General features: G+C 42.3%; 1 protein-coding gene across 1 annotated transcript in view; it reads left to right on the top strand.

Annotated features, from left to right (window-relative positions):
- The window catches only part of Antxr1 (anthrax toxin receptor 1), a gene marked incomplete in the record, with an annotated part of 213545 nt that overhangs the window by 173262 nt on the left and 19787 nt on the right, over positions 1–20496 (top strand).

Below are 20496 nucleotides of genomic sequence, written 5' to 3'. Positions count from 1 at the left end.
TGGAGTATACAGCAAGGAGGTTTACCTACCATCCAGGCTGGTAGTCAAGGAAGATTTTCAAAGCCAAGAAACCCTCTATCTGAGACCTGAAGAGTGTGGAATGAGGGAAGTTACTTCCGGCCAGAGGGAACAGCACCTGTGAATCCTACGCCCTCTGGTCTATTCACATCCTTTGTCTCAGCTGAAGTCCATTCCTCCTCATTGTCTGGCTTTTCTTTACACAAGTTCAGTACCACTTTAATTTTAATCAACACTGACTTGCTTTCTGAAAGAGGTAAAAGCAATTGGAGGGAAGGGACTGTAGTTTTGTTTTTTCTTTTAACTTTTCCTCGCAACACTGAGCACACACCTCAGTTCATTTCCTTATCCCAGGGATCACGACTTTTTCTGCAACCTCTAGGTCACAGCTGTTTGTAAACTTTTTAAATGCTCCCTTCATAGACAACTGCATTTTAGTAGTGATCAAAGAGTCCCCTTATAAATCCTCTGTTTTCTAATAAGAAGAGAGGTCACGAAGTCTCTGGGGGCTCCTACAGATAAAATGAGGCTAAAGAATGACTATTAAAACACTGTCCCTTCATTACACCTGCTATTGTGGTTGCCATTTATTAATAACTTTGACTTTTTAAAATCTTTGCAGAAAGTTAATTTTTTAAAAATTCTGAGGCTTTGCTAGTTTTGCTTTACACAAATGCTATAGGGATGAATTTGTAATATTTAGAGTTTTTCCATATTTTTTTCTGTTTGGCTAATACTGTGGAGAGCAGAGTCATGTTCAGAATCTGCAGGGAGGACAGAGTTAGCACTGGACATGCTCATTTCATTCCTCTACCCCTCAGTACCCGTGTCCATTTCTGGATTTCACTCAACTTCTGGATTGGGTTGCCCTATTGAATGGTGTGGCTTTAGCACCTGAAATTAGGTACTGGCCTTGCCTCCTTTTTGATGAGTCTGAGCTCCAACTCTACTTGAGTAAGTCTCTTAAATGAGATTAAGTCTTGTGTAGGCTTTTCCATGTACTGTCCTGCTTACCACAGATGAACTGGAATGGGAAACTCTAAATGCTAAAGTCTGGAGTATTGAGTATAGTAATAGAGGACCATTCCTGTTAGTGGTATAACTCATAAAAGTAGACCCAGTGGAAAGTCCACAACAGAGTCATCATAGTTGCTATAGAAGACGGAAAGTACTGTGCAAGACAGAACTCAATGCAAGACAGAGGTGTCAGCTTCCAAACAAGCTAACCTGCCATGAGAAAATTCCAGTTTTCCCCAGTACACTGCTATGCTTGCAGATTCCTGCAGTCTTAAGTGCTAGACTGAATTCTCCAACTTAGAATGTCACCCACAGCCAGGTTTTGATGCCTGTCCTTTGTAAGTAAATTCACCCAATCCATGGCCCAAAAAAGTCCAAGACTAGGCTGGTATTAGAATTATGGGTCAAAAGGAACACATAAATTTTGGATAATGTTAAAATAATGCTCTCTTGAGCTCATTCCATTGATATCATGTTTAGTTTTAACCCACTTCTAAGTCTGATTTTGTTTTAATGGCACCAATTTGATTATTGAAATTCTTTAACTTTGTAAACAATAGAAAAAGCTGTTCCTCCATGAAGAAACAAAGCTTCTCATAAACCTTCCCTGGGAACATTAGGATTAGAGAAGAGAAACAGGTTGTTCCTAGCTAGCAGTTCCAAAAGATACTGTAGCTAGATAGGAACAGATAGAGGGAAAGAGGGAGAAAGGGAGAAGGGAAGAGAGGAAATGAGAGAGAAGAAATGGAGATTTTAATACAATTTTAAATGTCTTAACAAATCTAGGGAGCTCAGAAGATAAAAATATTTCCATGACAGAAATATAGTGTCTTAAATTTTTCTTTTCTTTTAGGATCTGTATTAATCAATAAAAGAGTTAACCAGGGTTTCTGTGTAGTTTCACACTGGCAACTTGGGGGATTACAAATAGACTCAAGTTTTAAAACCTCGTGATTCCTCTTTTTACTCCCACAAGTAGCAAAGCATGTTTTTCCGATCCTGAACACTTGAAAACTGAAATCTAGAGCTGACTGTCCAATAAAGCAACCACTAGCCACTACCACTTCACTGTGGCAAGGGGAAAATGACATGTGCTATAAATGCAAAATACATTCTGCATTTTCAGAGATGAATATATCGGCTGGATATGCTGCCTTAAACAAGATAGCAAAATTAATTTCACCTGTTTCTTCTTACATTTTACATAAGTAGCTACAAGAAAAAAAATCTATGCGATTCCCATTGCTTCTATTGGACACAACTGATTCCAGGGACTGTCCTGGAAGACAGCGTGAGGATGGACACTGACGTAGTTTCGTGCAGACCTTGAGTCCTCAACCATGTATATTTTGTGGACGCGATAAGTGTTGCACTGAGAATTAAAATGGAGTAGCAAGTAGAAAGAAAATAGCTGTCTAGCCTGCACAGTCAGAAAAGCCTTCTTTAAAGAAGTGACTCTGGAAGATGATGTTAAAGGATGACCAGAGGGAGCTGGGCACATCAAGATAGGGGAGAGCTAGGGCAAAGCCTGCCAGGCTGGAAAGAGCTTAGGATGCTGGAGGAACACACAGGCCAGCGCAGGCCAGGAGTAGTAGAGATGGGTGGACAGCAGAGTCCAAGGGGAAGGCAAGGGCCGTGGCGGGCAGGGCTCATAACCAGGAAAGGTATTCAGATTTTACTCAGGATGTAATAGACAGCTTCTAGAGTGTAGGAGCTAGGAGAGAGACATGAGCTAATTCACATTCTGTAAAGACTGCCCTTGACATTGGCCCTGTGGGAAGGTAAACTGTAAGGAGGGCAGAGTAGAACCCAGGAAGTTGGCGCAACGGTCCTGGATGAGACATTTGGTAGTCGTGGTGGGCCACAGCGGACCAAGTGGAAATTGCCCGAAATGGATAGATTCTGTGCATACTGTGAAGAGAAAGCCAAGGAGACAACTCCCTTACAGCGGATTGTCTCTCTGCCTCCTTCTACTCCTGCAATGTCTCTCTCCAAATACTCTTTCCTGGGATATCTAATTCATTCCATAATAATGCCCAGAAAGCAGAATGAAACTCCAACAGATTGCCATTGTTTATTACCCCTTTGCCTTTGTTAACTTGTCCTCTTAATTGTTTCTGTTGACCTTTAGAAACACATCCATGATAAATAATGAAGCTTTGGCATGTTCCAAAATTGCTTCAGTTCCAAAATTGCTTTCAGTCCCATTTTGGCTACAGAAAGATAAGCTGTTTGCACATTCATTTGCCCTGCTACTATCTGAAAACCAAAAACGGAGAAGGTAATGTCACATGCCAGTTATCAGCAAAAGCACCAAGCATCCTGAGGCACAGCATGGGGTCGACACTCCTGAGAAGGGGGTAGGAGAACACAATTGTAGCTATAAAGTGACTGCTGGTGATAGTACTATACTGAGAGAGATCTTGGGTGGAAGAGCAAGCTAGAGGCCAGGGCTTTGCAAAGACCTCAGAAAGGAGTCGACTGAGGCTTTTCTTCAGAGAAAGCTCCCAGGCTTGGGCTAAACAAAGAAAACAGGGTGCGTATGAGATCAAAGCAGGTTGCTAGTCAGCAAAAGTTTACATATGCATGCATATGGCTATGCAGCTCCCTCTCCAGCCAGTGAACAAATTCTCTGGGCGTGTGCACTGAGCTTCATTAATACTAAAGGGCAATAAATGCTCTCATTGCTCAGGAATGAGAACTCGCCCTTCTTCTCTTACCAGCACAACCAGTGGTTCTATCCCAGGAACATAGAGGGGATCAGTGTGGCAGCAGGTGTTCGGCACATCTGCATGCAGTCCACACCCTCCCCGCTCTGGCATGAGGGAACTTTTACTCCTTCACATCAATGAACTGCACTCCCTCTGAGCCCTTCAGGCTCCCGCTGCCTGCCCACACAAGATGTGTTTTACGGAACATTTACTCTACAGCTGCTCATAGGTGTCAAATAAGTTTGGAAAATGATGCAGTTAACAATGCAAAACAGTTCTATTTTCCCTGCAGATCTTCAAAGAGGCTTTAAGAAACTGAGGTGCATTAGACATCTTCAGAGGGAGGCTATATTATGCACTATTTCCTAAACTTAGAAATTACTGGTCTGTTTTTATAGAGCGTCACTTGGGACTAATGTTCTACAGAAGGTACTTTGTGAAATGCTGAGTTAAGCAGAATTTCCTCTGGTGCTTTCCATAGTTAATCAGGCCCCACTGCCCCTCAGGACTCCAGCCCAAGGCAAACTGCCCCTGGGACTTGTTTCCACCTGCATGCCTTACATACTCCCATCTCTGGACCTGTGCTGACACCATCCCCAAGCTCAACTTATCCTGTTCCTTTCTCTCCTCTCATTGTAACTCAGCCTGTTTTCTCTTGGAAGCTTTGCTTGTCCCTTCCAGGACTTGGAGATGTCATCTGCCCTGCACTATTGTAGCCCTGCTTTATGACACACCCGTTTGACATTTGACAGTTGGTATCTCCCCCTTTCTATTTCTAATGCCTAGCACATGGTAGACATGAAATAAATTCTCTGTTAAGAAGAAGAAAAGCAAGAAGAAAGAAAAGTAGGAGCTCCAAGGAGGAAAGGGGAGAGGAAAGAAAACCAGGGAGTGGTTTTGCTGAGCATAAATAGAGGCAAAGCCCAGGGAAAGCAGCCTGGACTGCTTTGCAGACAAAAGACCCATGAAGTTTTTCTTTTTGATCAGCCAAGGCAGCTCTCAGGAGGCAAACCTGGTCCTAGGCCATACTTTGCGGAAAGACAGTATCCATTTATAGGGCTTCAGAGCTGTGTGATGGATTGCTAAGAGGAAGACAGACTGGGTCTTCACCTAGCCAGTGCTTTTGGGGAAAAAAAAAGCATATGTGTATATATATATATATATTATATATATATATATGGTGCATGCATTTATTTCTTTGCTGTGTTTATGAACAGTATAATGCAATGTGTAATAGGACTCAGTGTTAACATTAACACTACAAAGTACATGTTAAATAAGCATACATCTCCTGCAGCAAGAGGCCTGTCTCCAGAGCAGTGCCTGCCTCTCATAGAGAAGAGCCCGAAGCCCAAAGAGCAACCTGAGCCCAGGGCACTCACCATGGGGACCGCGGGAAGCTTTGCTTCTTGTGGCTGGGAGTTTAATCTCATTCTCAGCCAAATGGCCAGTAGTCGGAAATGGAGACACAAGAAACATTCTCGCATCTGACTCGTGCTTCCAACTCACACTAATGCCACCCCTTTTAGCAAACTCATTTTCCTAACAGGACCAGACTTTCTTTTTTTCCTGTACATTTAGAAAATGTCAAACAAAATGGTTCATGTTGTCAACAAAGTTAAGCAGACATCTCCCACAAATCCCCTTCCTGAGACAACTGCGGTCCATTTCCATTCACTTACCTTCTTCAAAGGCCGGCATCCTTACCAGGATTCATTCTACCCTGGAACAGTTCATCCTACGGAAGCACAACCGGGTGGTTCACCGGACTCCCGCCTCTAACACTCTGTTAAGTGCTCAGATGTATTGTTTTCATGCTTGTTCATAAATTCCATTGTAGAATGTCAGGGCAATACCTAAGTCAGTCTTTCAAATGTGTTTCATGGAAAGAGCCAGGGCCTGGGCACCAGGAAGCCTGGGTTCCGGGCAACATTCCCTCTGACTTTTATAAGCTGCAAGCAGAAGACCATGTCTCAGGTGCCAGCACTGAACAACGAGGTTTTCAGAAATTTTTTTTTTAAAGAAAGTAGTAAATGAGAATAAAAAAAAAAAAAGAGCAATAACAGCATATCAACATCACAAACATAAATGAAACAAAGTAAGAACATTAAAAGTGATATAGGGTTTCAAGACAAAATGATAGGAATTAACAGTGATTGTTGTATTACTTATTCTTATCTTCAACTACGTTGCTCAGATTACCAGATGTAAGAATGGAAGATTGTTCAAACCATTAAAAGGAATAATAAAATAATTATTAGATAAAACATTAGAGACAATACAGAGTTTCACTAGACAAGATGGTAGGACTTCACCGTGGTTGTTCCATTGCATATTGTTGTCTTCAAATCAGTTGCTCAGTTTACCAGATAAAGCATGCAAAATTGGTCAGAACATAAAAAATTGTAAAAATTAACTGTTCCTTTCGGTATACCATCAGACATCAGCAGTACAGTTATCCCAGTTATTCATGTATATATTTATATTTTGCCTTTTTTCTTCTTTCCCTCATCCCAGTCATTCCTTCCTTTGAGCAATTTCTTTCCCTTTCCTATCATGTATTGTACGTTTTGAGTTTTACTTATTCTTTCAGGTTCCTGCACCAGGGAGACAATATGATGTTTACACATGTGGGTCTGATTTATTTCACTTATGAGTATGGTCTCTAGTTGCATCCATTTACCTACAAAATCCTCGAGTTTATCCTTTTTTATAGCTGAGTAATACTCCATTGTTTAAAAATACCACATCTTTTTTATCCATTCCTCAGTTGTTGGGCATATGGGTTGTTTCCAAGATTTAGCTATCACAAATTGTGCTGCTATAAACATGGGTGCACATATATCACTGTGGTATGATGTCTTTAATTCTTCTGGGAAAATATCCAGAAGGGAAATATCTGGGTTAAAGGGGACTTCTAATCCTAGTTTTGTGAGGAATCTTTAAACTGATTTCCACAGTGGTTTTACCAATCTACACTCCCACCAGCAGTGGAGGAGCATTCCTTTCTCCCCACAACCTCTCCAGCATTTGTTATTGGTTCATTTCTTGATGAGAGCCATACTTTCTAGAGTGAGATGGAATCTCAGTGTTGTTTTAATTTGTGTTTCTTGAATGACTAATGATGTTGAACATTTTTTCATGTATTTATTCACCATTAGTATTTCTTCATTTGAGAAGTGTGTATTCATCTCAGATGTCCATCTTTGGATTGGGTCTTTGAATTTCAGGGGCCTGATTTTTTTAATTCTTTATATGTCCTAGATACATGCCCTTTTCTGAGGAGCAGTTGGCTAAAATTTTTTCTCAATTCGTGGGTTTTCTTTTTACTCTATTGGTGATGTCTTTTGCTATTCTAGGCCTCTTCTGATTCCAGATGAACTTTAAGAATGTTTTCTCTAGATCTGTGAGGTATGCTAATGGTATTTTAATTTGGATTGCATTGAATCTGTACAACAATTTTGGGAGTATGGCCATATTCACAATGTTAGTTCTTCCTATCCATGAGCAAGGAATATCTTTCCATTTTCTGATATCCTCTTTAATCTCTTTTTTCAGAGCATTATAATTTTCACTGTATAGATCTTTTACTTCTTTTGTGAGATTGATTTCTAAGTATTTCATCTTTTTAGATCTATTGTAAAAGGTGTGGTTTCCCTAATTTCTCTCTTGGTCTGTTTGTTGCTTGTGTACAAGAATGCTATTGATTTTTGAGTGTTAACTTTGTATCCAGCTATGATACTGAATTTGGTTATTAAATTCATAAGCCTTTTGGTGGGGTTTTGAGGGTCTTCTATGGAGAGTATTGTGTCATCTGTGAAATTTCACTTCTTCCTTTCCTATCCTTATTCCTTTTATTTCTCTCTCTTGTCTAATTGCTCTAGCTAATATTTCCAGAACTATATTGAATAGGAGTGGTGACAGTGGAATCCTTGTCTTGTTCCTGATTTTAAAGTGAAAGCTTTCAATTTTTTACCATTTAGTATTATGTTAGCTGTTGGTTTATCATAGATGGCTTTGATCAGCTTGAGGTAAAGGCCATCTATTCCTATTTTCTGTAGAGTTTTTATCGTGAATGAGTGTTGGACTATACTGAAGGCTTTTTCTGCATCAATGGAAATGATCATGTGATTTTTGTCTTTGGCTCTATTGACATGGTGTATTACATTAATTGATTTGAGTATATTGAACCATCCCTGCATTCCAGGGATGAATCCCACTTGGTCATGGTGTATAATCTTCTTGATGGTTTGTTGTATTCTGTTTGCTGGTATTTTATTGAGAATTTTTGCTTCTATATTCTTTAGAGAGATTAACCTCTAGTTCTCTTTTTTGGTTGGGTCTTTCTCTGGTTTTTGGTATCAGGATAATACTTGCCTCCAGGAATGAGTTGGGGAGAATTGCTTCCCTTGCAATTTCATTAAAGAGTTTGAGAAGAATTGGTGTTAAATCTTCTGTAAATTTCTTGTAGAATTCAGCTGTGAGTCCAGTGGGACCTGGGCTTTTCTTCATTGGCAAGACCTTTATTACATTCTCAATTTCACTGGCTGATATTGCATTATTCAGGATTTTTATATCTTCTTCATTCAGCTTTGGTAATTCCTATCCATCTAGAAATCTGTCCATTTCCTCTGTGTTTTAAATAATGAGGTTTTGCTGGGTGTGGACAAAGGACAATCCAGCTCCTCTGTCCCCCTACTGCAGCCCACAGTCAGGTGTGCTTAGCCAGGGCAGGACTGAGACCAGAGCGGGAAGAGCAATGCCACACTGATCTCTCATAAGAAAAAAAGTGCCAGGTGTGGAGTAGAGCCCAACCAGGAGACATTTCTGGGTGATGTGAGGGGAAGAAAAGAAAGTAATGCTGGGGTCCCCAGGTTCAGAGAGATCAAGTCCTTCCTACCCCACAGATCCTTTGCTCCTGGCTCTTGCAGCATTGTATTTCTTCTGAGCAATGGTACCTAGTTTGTAGGACAAGCTTTGCAGCACAGTCAACTCAAAACTAGTTTGTTATTCCCCATTCCTTCTAGACTTTATCCATTGAGAAACATTTTTCTCTTGCCCCATGTCATAAACATGGCAGGCCCTGTAATTGTTTAGCTTCCTCAGGTTACCAGCAGGTCCAACTTCAAAAGCATGCTCTGAATTCAGTCTTTAAAAAAATCAAGCCAGCATATTAATCAAAGAAAGGGGCAGGTGAGCAGAGAATCTTCCTTGAACTGGGCTCCTTGCAGCTGGCTGTGCCATGTGGGTCCAGCCATGTTTAATGCTGACTTATTCCTTTGGGATCCCCTTTTTATGGTCTCCTTGACATGAGCAAATCTTTCTTTATTCCCATTATTTTTTGTGACTGCTTGCCTGGCCACTGGATCTAACAGTCACCCCTACTTCTCGCTGCTAAAGTCCTTCTGTCTTACTGAATGGCCTCTTGGACAGACCCAAGCTGACCCCCTCTCTGGTGTCCCTTCTGCACAGCCCACACCTAGTCTACAAGAGTCACTCTAACCCACAGGTGGCCAGCCCCTTTGTAGCCATCCCTATCTGCTGCCACAGGTTGCCCCATCCTCTCAGACAGGAGAACTCTGCACACACATCTTCAGGGGAATCATTCCCAAGTTCTCCATCTAGCCGCATGGAGATAGCCCTCCTAGTTGAGGTCTAGCCCATGGATTCCTCCCTGTTCCTGACCCTGGCTGAGAGACCTGCTGGAGACACACAGTGCAGGCACTCTGCCTCCTACAAATCCCTTAACAGACCCTTCACCCTGCCTGACTCCTTCTACAGCCTTCGTTTTGTCCATGCCTCACGCAGGCAGTTTTCAGATGAGTCCTGCACTGGTTAGTTAAGCATCTCACTACAATCTCTTAGATCTCTGAGCCTAGTCAAAACTCCCACCTTAACTTTCATTGCACACTTATCTCAGATTTTAAGTGGGTTATCCCAGATTTTAATTAGCTTGTCTAGTGAATTAAAGCCAGGCTTCATCTGGCTTATTCACTGCCTTGTCCCAATCTACAGCAGGCATTCACTCAATAATCGTGAATTAATAAATTAACTATTATGTAACCCATCATCTTCTCTCCCAGTCTGCAAGCTTTAGGAGTAGAGACTGAGATCATTTTTACTCATGTACTCTCCAGGGTCTGGTAGACTGCTGGTTCATAGTAAGTATTTTTAAAAAATAGTTTGTGATGTACTAATGAATGTGGGCAAAAAACCACGTTTCTCCTGTGATTCATGGAGGCAGGATTCAAGAAGGCACCACTGGCCCAAAGGATCTCTCCCATCCTTTCTCGAATTCTTCACCTGGCCACATGCTTAAACTGCCGACCTCAGGTTCTCTCTGCCAGTTTGAGTCTTTTTTGAAAGTGCAGAAATCTACCCCAGGTAAAAGGAAGCCGTGGGTCATTTTCACTGAAGGAAGCAATGGGGTACAAGGGAAAGACGGAAGACAAGTGGCAGGGGTTTGCAGGGAACTAAGAAGAAGCCCTGGCAAGCAAGGAAATGGAGGGCCTCGGTCTGGGGCACTTTGGAAGCGTGACCAAGAAGACGGCGTGTTCCAAGAGATGAGCAGGAAACTGGAGATCAGACCAAAATTTTTTTCAAATTTGCCTGTAGCGCTTCAACCTCTCCCACAACTTTTATGAATCAGTTCATTTTTAGACCTAAAGGAAATTCTAAATATTATCAGACTCTGTGGTTTTTCAAACACTTTTGAGTCAAAAAGAGAAATTCTTATTTAAATGAAATCTTACCAGAAGCCCAGTATGAAAATCAGATAAGCAGAGATGATCCAGTTCTAGGTGGGCAGTGGGTGCGGGCACACACACACATACACACACCTGCACACACACCAAAGTATACAGAACCATACACACGTACAGATATAGACACACCTACACTCATTTACATACTGTACGTATGCAAACATACACAAAAGTTCACACATGTAGACACACATATATGCATGCACACTATCACACATACTCACATATGTACACACACAGGCACACATTTCTCCCACGGCAGTCTCCAAACCTCCCCCTCACAGTCTCTAAGTTTTCACAAAACAGTGTGTCCAAATACAGCAAAGGACCGATGGGCCAAGAGACTGGGCTCCAGAGGTCAGAAAGTACTGGACATTAGACGCCACTCCTTCCTCCCCTGATCAAGGAGCAGACTGGTCCCCTTGGCGTCCCAAACTCTTCGTCTTTTCTGGAAACATTTGCTAAATGAAAGAAAGAGCCCTTTCACGGGGCCACTGAAGATTTCCTCGTGGGCTTACTACTACCAACAAATATTTGTTCAGCGCGTGCTATAGCCTTGACACTGTTTTTGGCACTCAGAACAAATGGCCACTGTCACTGCTACCCAAACCAGCGCTCTTAGGGTGCTGTTGTTCAACCTTTTCTGAGCCACCTAAATTACAATTCAAATCCATCCCACCTCTTTCCATCCTTTCCTTAAATGTGCTTCGAGACACTGTGTGAAATGATTTGCTGATAAACTGCATCTGTCACCATCTCCCCTCTATGAATCTTGTAAGACTTGCAGAAAAAATGAGGTTTGGCACAGTTTTCTCTCTGCAAACCTTTGCTCACAGGGATGACCACTGTTTCCTGTCTTTGGAACTTAGAAGCCATCTGTTTAATAATCTGTCTTAGCTGCCTGCCAAGGACTGACGTGTATCTCTCCAGTCAGCAGTTCCCACCAAAAATGCTCAGGGCCTCAGGGCCTCCCATCCTTTTGCTAGCCATTGTCCAGGTCTCAGAAATGACTGCTTCATCACTAATCCCTCTAAGCTTTATCAGAGGGGATGGGCTGCTCACCCACTGAGAGCGCAATGTGAGGCTTGGAGACTTCAATTTAGTGTATCAGCAACACCCACTCAGGGCCCAGGAGTGTAAGAATAGAGACCTCACAGTGAAACAGAACTGGGTTTGCAACCTGCCTACCTCTCTCTGTGTGGTTGTGTCTAATTAGCCCCTTGGAACCTGTAATGTGAGCTCGAGGGAGAATTGTGAAAATTAAATGTCATTTTGGGCATGAAGTGCTCACTACAGTGTCTGGTATATCAGCATGGCTGTTATTACAAGAAAATGATCTCAGTGAGCCCCTTCTGCAAGGCAAAAGATCCTTTTCCCTATAAGTATTGTCTCTAAGTATTGTCTATTTCCCTATAAGTATTCCCTATTAGTACTTATTTAATATAAGTATTGTCACGGAGAAGTCATGAGAGAATATCTGTCGCTTTCCAGACAAGTGAATTGTGAATTTGCTGCCCCAGGTCAGACCAAAGTCCCAGAGGACTGGCCCCAGGGTGCTTCCTGGAGGAAGCTACTTTCAGTGAGGGACACATGGATTATCTAGGATCTTCAGGGTGCCCCCAACCCCAGAGAACTCAGGACAAGCCATTAGATGGTCTGCTAGGTGCTTGCTTCTACAGCACATATACTCAATGGTCTGCTAAGTCTCTTGACTTAAGAAGAGAATTGATCTAATGTACCATAGTCATGGATTCAAACTGCTTGGAAAATTCAGGAGAATTTAACTCTGCTCACTGTATGATAGATAATGACGTACTAGGTTCAAAGCAGAAAGCTGCTAGGAAGATCTCCCCCAAAGGACAATGTTGCAGCCAGGCTGCTTTTTAATAATGCACTTATTGCCTTCCCAATAAGCCTGGGCTGTTCCAGGAGGGGTAGTACTTCCTGCTTTAACACTGACCAACTTTCAGCAGGAGGCAGAAATCACACTGGGAACAAAACAAAACTACCTCAGCCAGGAACCCCGGATCAGAAGGTGAAATCCAGCCCAGAGCATCTGGCTGCTATAACTTACAGCATTAATAAAAGGCTTACAGAAAACCAAAGACCTATTAAATATCCCTGCCCCACCTAGACTTGCCATTTAATTGGGTGGGGGCCTCAATGCAGAAGGAATATAAACGGTGCCAAAGGCTGGAGTGACTTTGGTCTAAAAGGCCTAGGTCCAGTGAAAACAAGCCAGGAGCCTTAATAGCTGCTCTGTCTTGACATCAAAAAACATTCTCAGTTCTGCTGATGGCTACACTATAGAGATTTATTTAATATATATCATGTCATGGATTTCATGCTTGAAAGAATTAAACCACAGGAAGACTCAACATCACAACTTCCTCATCCACCATGGATAGACATTTTCTCCCAGACCCACACTCATATTAAGAAGAATTCTCCAGCTCCTCCTCAGAGTTCAGCTGGTCCCACAATTAATTTGGGATTCATTCACAGAAGTCACAAGCAAAATGAACTATTGGCCTTTGATATGATCAAAAAGATTTCTCTAGGCATAAGTATCTTTCCAACCTACCTGCTAGCTTCCTAGGAGGAGGAAGGTTTGTCCCTTTGAATTAAGGACCTTAAAATTAGGTAACATCCTAATGTCCACCAGAAGGAAAAACATACTACATGTCTACACACACACACACACACACACACACACACATACACACACACACACTGGTGGTGAAAATTAAGGTATCTGTACCCCCTAACCAACTGGCTAAAAAGGAGTCTCAGTCTATTGTTCATTCACGACTTTTGATATTGCTATTTGGGTTCTTTGCCATGGACCAGGCACTGTCCTCATGTATCATGAACTTCCTGACTGTGAGACCCATTTTGAGTAAATATTAAAATGACAGTTTCCCTTGGTTGTCCCAATTCAGTAGGTGCAGGGTGGGCCAGCAGGTGGGCGGGGGGGTCACCTAAGAGAGAGGCACTGACCACCCAGGGTAGCCAGAGGACCAGTTGCTTTCCTTGGCAATCCTTGGGGTTCAGGACTCTCACACAACTCAGTAGCACCTCTTCAACTGATTCTTCCTCCTTAAGTACCAAATCTGGTTTTTAATCCTAACTACCATTTTATTTAAGAAAGAGTATCAATTATCCAATCTCATCCAGCTCATCCAATCCTCTTAGCACCCTGATATTATGTTCCCAAGTATCAGGCACCTTCCAGCCAGGAGTCATCAGTGTGTCTGTTGCAAAATACCCGTGAACCACGCTGACCAGCTGAGGCAGGAGCTAGCCACCACCAGGAGTCACCTGGGCCCCAGACCCGTCCACTATCCACCCATTCCCCTTGCCTATTGTGTGGAATCTTTCCATAACTGTCTTCATCCTTCCTTTGTATTTTTATCTGTGCATTTTCTGAATAGACCTTTAGCTGTTGAAAACCAAGGCATAGACTATAACGAATTTTTTACTGGAGAGAAACTGTCTCTAACCGTACGCAGTATCTTTGCATCTTATTAAACCACAGAGTTAGAGCTGTGATTGGAAGAAATGGGAGGCCAGCTAACCAGGAGGTTCCTACGCTCCAATGATTCCTTTCAATGTACTACGCTTGTCTTGAGTTTCTGAAAGAGATCATCATTACCTGAAATATAAAGGGTGATTTTAGTTAATATATGCTGGGTACACAGTTCATAAGAAAATGGTCTATTAAATAAAACATCACTTAAAGAATTAACATGAGAGGAATGCCACAAAAAAAGAAGCAAGTAATATTCATTTATTCACTGAGAATTAGAAATATGTGGAAGATGCATAAGAGCTGCCAGTTGTCCTGTTTAATGGAAGCTTCCGCTCACAGAGGACCAGACCCCAACAGATGCTGTTCTCCAAAATAGTCTCCTCCCACTGTGGCTTGCTTAAAGATACCTGTCGAAAAGTATCTGTATAAGTTTATGAGCACAAAATACAGTAAAATCCCCCATAAGACAACATCACTCACATACCAACAGGAAAAAAATGCTTTCTATTTTCCAGATAAAGCCCCATCTTTTTCTTCTCTTGTAACTCAACTTTTTTTTTTTTTTTTTTTTTTTCCGGCACCGGGAACCGAACTCATGACCTTGTGCTTGCCAGGCAGGCGCTTTGCCGCTGAGCTAAATCTCCAGCCCGTAACTCAACTTTTAAATGTGAGTGAAAGAGGAAGATCTACAAGTAAGATGAAAGGAATTCACTGAAATCTTAGTTCTGATCATGGGGCAACTCATCGAAGAGAGACTCTCAGAGAGTCGATTAGATTTGGCCTGGAGGTGGGGCTTCTTGTTCCCAGTGCACCAGCTGAAAATGAGAGATTCTCTGAAATGTAGAAATGGATATATAGGTTCCAAATATTAACCATTGCTATGTTAGGGCAGTGAGACTAGGGTTTTCTTTTCTCCATAAAGGTTTTATTGCCCTCAGTTGCTTTTTCTTAATGACAGGGGTGAAAAAAGTAACAGAAAAAAGCACATTTGAGCTTAAGTGATGACTTTAGAACTGGATCTTTGCTGCCTGAGCTAGACTCGCTGGCAGGTGGAAAAATGTTTCAGCCTACTACATCCAAGCCCCAGGGAGGCGGTGTGAGTGGGTGGTCACACCAGGACGCTGGAGTTCACTTCTGCTCCTATTATGTCCAATACCACCATCACTTCTGCAAGCTAGCCCTCTAAGGACACTCATTTGCAAACTTGCCATTGTTAAAAACCATTCTCTGGTCTTGTGGCCGTTCTTTTTGTCTGGTTATCGCCCAAGGGTTTTGGACTCAGAGCCTTGGTATGAAAATCTTCATTTAGTTCACTTTTTTTCTTTACCCCGGGACTGAGTATGATGAGATAATGTTTTTGGCAGACTGGCTCAATAGTTGAACCCTCAAATGTACAAAAGAGTGGGAATTTAAAAAGTCAGTGTTCCATATTCCTTCACTGGCCTTGAGTGGTCAGTGATGTCATCCTAGATGCTTTGAGTGACAGAATTATCATTGTATCCATCTGTCCTCACTGCAAGGCTGCAGTTATTTATTCTCTGTAATAATTCTCTAATTTCAAACAAACAATGCAAGAAAACTTTCTTTTCCCCCCAGAGACAATTTAAGCAACTACTGTAATATCAGCCAGAATATCTGCTGGTCAGAAGAGACTGAGGCATGAACTTGGAGTTGCTGGACAGTGAGGAAGAGGGTAAAACGTGAAGTGCTGGGGGAAGAGACGTCGTTACCAAGATTTCCTTAGACTTCAGCATAACATGACTTTACCTCAGCATAGCAAGATCATAGACTGAAAGGATCTTCCTCATTCACAAAGAAGAACTGTGCTCTGGAACAGTGGGACTCTGACATCTGTGGTCTATAAACCACTTTTGCATAGACCAGAGCCTTCTGTGAGGTTGCATTTTACATAAATTATAATTTCATAATCACTCTTTTATTACCAATCCTGTTTATGCCCTTTAATGTACATTCAGATACAAAGTAGAAGCGGCATCCTTTTCTTTACTTAAAGAAAGCCTGCCTTTGTGATTTGCCTTCAGAAGGAACCCCTTTACTCCCAGCATGAGCCCCACTCTGGAGGTGCCTGTGGTTCTAGTGGGGAGCAACCAGGAAAGGGTTCTCCTCCAGCCCCTAGCAGCTCTGAGGCGGCATCAGCTCTACTCAGATGGCGCCAAGGAGCATAGGCAGGTTGGAAGGTGTCCCAGGACTGCAGACCACTGCAAGGGTACATGAGTGGGGGAAAGGCTGAACAGTCTCACGTGACCAGCAAGCTGGACATTAGCAGGTCAGAAGAAACACCATGTCTTCCTTGGCTCAGTTCCTCTTGTTAGATGACATGATCAGCAACTTCTATGTGGGCTTCTTGTTGATTTCCTTTCCAAATCCACCGCTGTCTTCCTCCCATTGTCTTTTCTCTTTCATCTGGCAATTTTTCCTTCCTGCTAACTTACCAACCTGCAGATATGAAAGTTCTACATTTTTGCACTTCATTGTTTTACACGAAGGGAGGTACAAGGAAGGGCACCATGGGGAGGACAGCCCTCAGTACATGAGCAAAGCAACTCAGATTGTTTCCTTTAGCTCTGGTAAGACTAGTCCATACAGGAAGGTCATCTTTGACACCGAGTTCAAACAAGAACCAATACTTCATGGCACAACATCACCATCGTTATCATCGTCATCACCACCACCACCAAAATGACAAAATAGCTTGAATTTTTGAGGACATTTGCAGAAAGGAAAAAAGTTTCAATATTTTCACTATGTGTTGCATCTTTTGTATCAGAAGAATCTGAAAATCACACAAAACCTTGCCTTTGGAAATGTGAACTTCCTAAAGAAGGAAATGGCTAAAAATTTTAACTGATTTATTTAATCTCAGACATAGATATATACTCAATTTCAGTTGAGTATAACAACTGAGCAAAAACCATACATCTATTCATCCTCTTTGAACTTTAAAATTTGGTATATAAACTATTATCTCTACCCAGTCCTGCTGATGCCCACATTAGATGCTATTTATTGCAACAATATGTAGCGGCTGTTAAGGTGACAAAAAAAAAACTGATATATCAAAAACCTTTGAAAGATGACCTGTATCTAATGATTCCAAGTTATCGCTGGCATGAGCAAGCTCAAAAAATCCAATTAGGATCTCTGCTGAAGGTATTTTTCAAGTCTAGGGATTTTGGGGATTTTCCTTTTATTCCAGAGATACTGCCATTGTCACTTGCCAGGTTGTGTCTGATAATTACTTCCCAGATTCACATAGTGGTGTTTATATGACCGTCAACCTCCATGAAAGCAGTAGGTTAAGTTGGCCCTTGATTGGCTGAAGATTATGTCACCACTCTTTGCAAGTGAGCTCAAGATAACCCAGACGGTAATTGGCCACAGTTGTCCTGTACTTGTGAAGAATGAAGGACTGTATTATTTTGCTGTTCTTTATGTTATCACCTTTTTCCTTCCTGTTCCTCTCCCCACCCACCCCACCCCCTACCTTACCAAGAATTGTCCTACTTCAAACTTGCAAAACATGGGCTTGCATTCCATCCCTGTGGAAAGTAAGTGCCCGCCATGGACCTCCACTCGCTGAGACCCTCTCTGCATGAGAACACGAAGGACCGTCAAGCGCGCTGGTACAGTCTTGCAGAGCGATCCTCAGATGCGCATGTCTCTTGGCTGCTCCTCCGTAGCAAAACACATAATCTGCAGCTCCTCTGAAAATGTCACAAGAGACCAAAGAGTTTAACTGTACTGTCTTTTATGAAGATGGTCCTAAAAATGTTTAAAGATTTGCAACTAGTCCACACTATATACCGCATGAAGAGAAATTTCCCTTGAGATTAAGCAAGTCTCTCCCAGGCTCCTTGCACAAATGTGGGAAGATGAGCCCCAGGTGAGAAGATGCCTGCACAGATTTTTGGTGCCACCCTCCCTCTGCTCTCTGATTCTCCCACCCAGATGAATGAACTCACATGCCAACTTCCCAGCCAGTGCGCCTTCCTGAGTTCTCTGCATGCCTTTGCCTCCGCCATCACCATGAACATTTAACCGTTTTGTGCCCCTTTCTCTGCGCTACCACCATTCCCCAAACTGAACAACCCTGGGAGCTCTTCTGCTGGCCTCAATACAATAGATAATTGTGCTGATAAATGCATGCATTGCTGGTGCTTCTGTACACAAACTTTCCCTTCTGGCTAACATTCTGGCCTTTTAAAGGTGATCTCCATGAGATGCTCACAGAGGCCCCTGAAGTTGAGAACATCAGACGTTGAGGTAGTCTGGGCATGCCTTGTGAGTGGGGAGCAGAAAGAGGATGTCTCCAGGCACGGAAGCTTTGGACTTCTACTGAGCTCACTCCAAGACATTGACCTCATAGGCAGTAAGTGGGGAGACAGAGGAAATAGGAGAAAGGAGAATACTGAGAAAGAGTAAGGAGTTCACAGAAAGTGACGATGGAATCACAAGCTCCCTCTTTAACTACACCACACGGTTCTTCACCAAATTCAAGCACATTATTTATTGAACACTTAGTAAGTGCCTCATGCCTTTTTCTTTTTAAAGTGCTGAGTATTGGACCCACAGGCTTGTACAGGCTAGGCTAACACTTTACTGCTGAGCTATACCACCAACTTCTCATGCTATTCTAGAAGCTTCCTTTAGATCAAATAATATGACAAAGTCTCTGACTTTAAAATAAAAGGCTTGGAGATATGGAAGGCCCGGGTGAAAATGGTGATATCCATACAGAAGACAAGGTATATTGTTATTGCTGTTAGACTTTTTTTTTATTCATAATGCAACCAGAGAATCAGAATAAGCTGTTCCGGACTGTGGTATCTTCCTATGCTGTCTCACAGATGCATTCCTGTGCCTCAGTCCCAGCCGCGTCCCTCAGCCTCATGAATCCTCTTCCTCAGTGAACTAAGAGGGAGGCAGTGGCTACAGCATTGAAAGGGGGAGTGGGCCAAACCACTAACACCACCACTCACTGGGAGATCTTTGGAGGCTAAACAAAGATCCCTCTTACTAAGCATGAGGTCACCTTTCTTCTTCCTGGACTGCCTGGATGCACAGGGTTATTTGGGGTCTATGGTTGAATTCACACCAGGGCTGATCACTGGCAGCAGACCCTGGGAGGCCCAGCAAGGTCCTGTCACCAGTAGGGCCTGGTGAAAGGCCGGCCAGTTGAGGAAGGACACGGGACAGGCCAAGAAGCCAGGCAACGAACAGAGGTCAAGTTAGCCCCTGAAGGTCTCATAGTGCATAGCAATAGCAGAGGAAGTCTAGGAGCCAAAACAGTGGTCAAGAAATAATGCTGAAAGCCAGGAGCAGCAACCTAAGCAGTGAGAGGAGGCCAAAGCCCAGCAAGGCACCTACAGAGGCACTCTTGAACCATCCTGGTAAGGGCTCGTAAAACCAGGAAGGCCTGTTTAGAGAGAAAGAACTGAGGTATGATAGAAATGCCACTCACAGGGTCTCAAAGTGGAGGTCTCTTCTGAGTCCACTCTTAAGGAACAAATAAAATTATTTCTCATTTGTAAAAGGCTTTCCTTTTATACCTTCTCTCTTTCCAAAGAATTTAAGGTACACTTTTCTGTTTAAAGATTCTTCTTATAATCTTATTAATGAGTATAGTAAGCCATTTCTTTCCATATTGTGCAGAACAGCCTGGAGAAAAGTGTCACAAATACTAAGTTAGTGAGGTATTTCTTACAGCGTGGGAATGAAGCATTTTCACACAGGGTTCACAGTCTCATTTAGGTCCAACTATACATAGCTTCATAATCAAGAAAATTATTGGGGTTCAGAGGAGGCCTGAAAACAATTTTGAAGTTGGATAACTGAAATGAATGCTTTTTCTTCCTAAATGAATTCCACATTTAAGTGCTATAAATTTTCCATTTCTCTGACTGACCAATTACAAACATCAGCCCTGATAGTTCAGAGCTTTGATTACTGTCTTTCCTTGATTTTGGTGTGAGAGACATTCTGGTCCCAAACCATATCTGAAAAATCAACAAATCCAGGAAACATTTAAAGGGCCCCATAAGGATGACTGGGGCAGGAATCACACACTCCTTAAAAAACTATGAAGTTTAAACAGACCTGGATTTAAGTCTCTATTTTTTTTCATTCAACAAGATACTGACCTACTCCCTTAGCCTTTCTAAGCCTATTTCTACCTTCTTATTGGGATAATAATAACCAACAGGCTGTAGGTGGCCAAATACCTGGTTAAAATTAAGAGGTATGCAAGGCCTACTCCAAAAGTGTCATCAGAATAGCCTGCCACACCGTTCCAGATGCCCAGCATTTGGGCTACTCTTTTGTAATAAAAAACCATTTTTAAAAGGTTTCTTTCTTGACTTACAATATTTTTGTTAGAGAATCAGCTAATCTGGTAAAAGCCCAAAATAATATAAATTTAAACAAGTTAGAACTT

This window comes from Chinchilla lanigera, unplaced genomic scaffold (genome assembly GCF_000276665.1).
Source record: "Chinchilla lanigera isolate Chin_1 unplaced genomic scaffold, ChiLan1.0 scaffold00023, whole genome shotgun sequence".
Lineage (NCBI taxonomy): Eukaryota > Metazoa > Chordata > Mammalia > Rodentia > Chinchillidae > Chinchilla > Chinchilla lanigera.
This window is presented reverse-complemented; position numbering and strand designations above follow the sequence as displayed.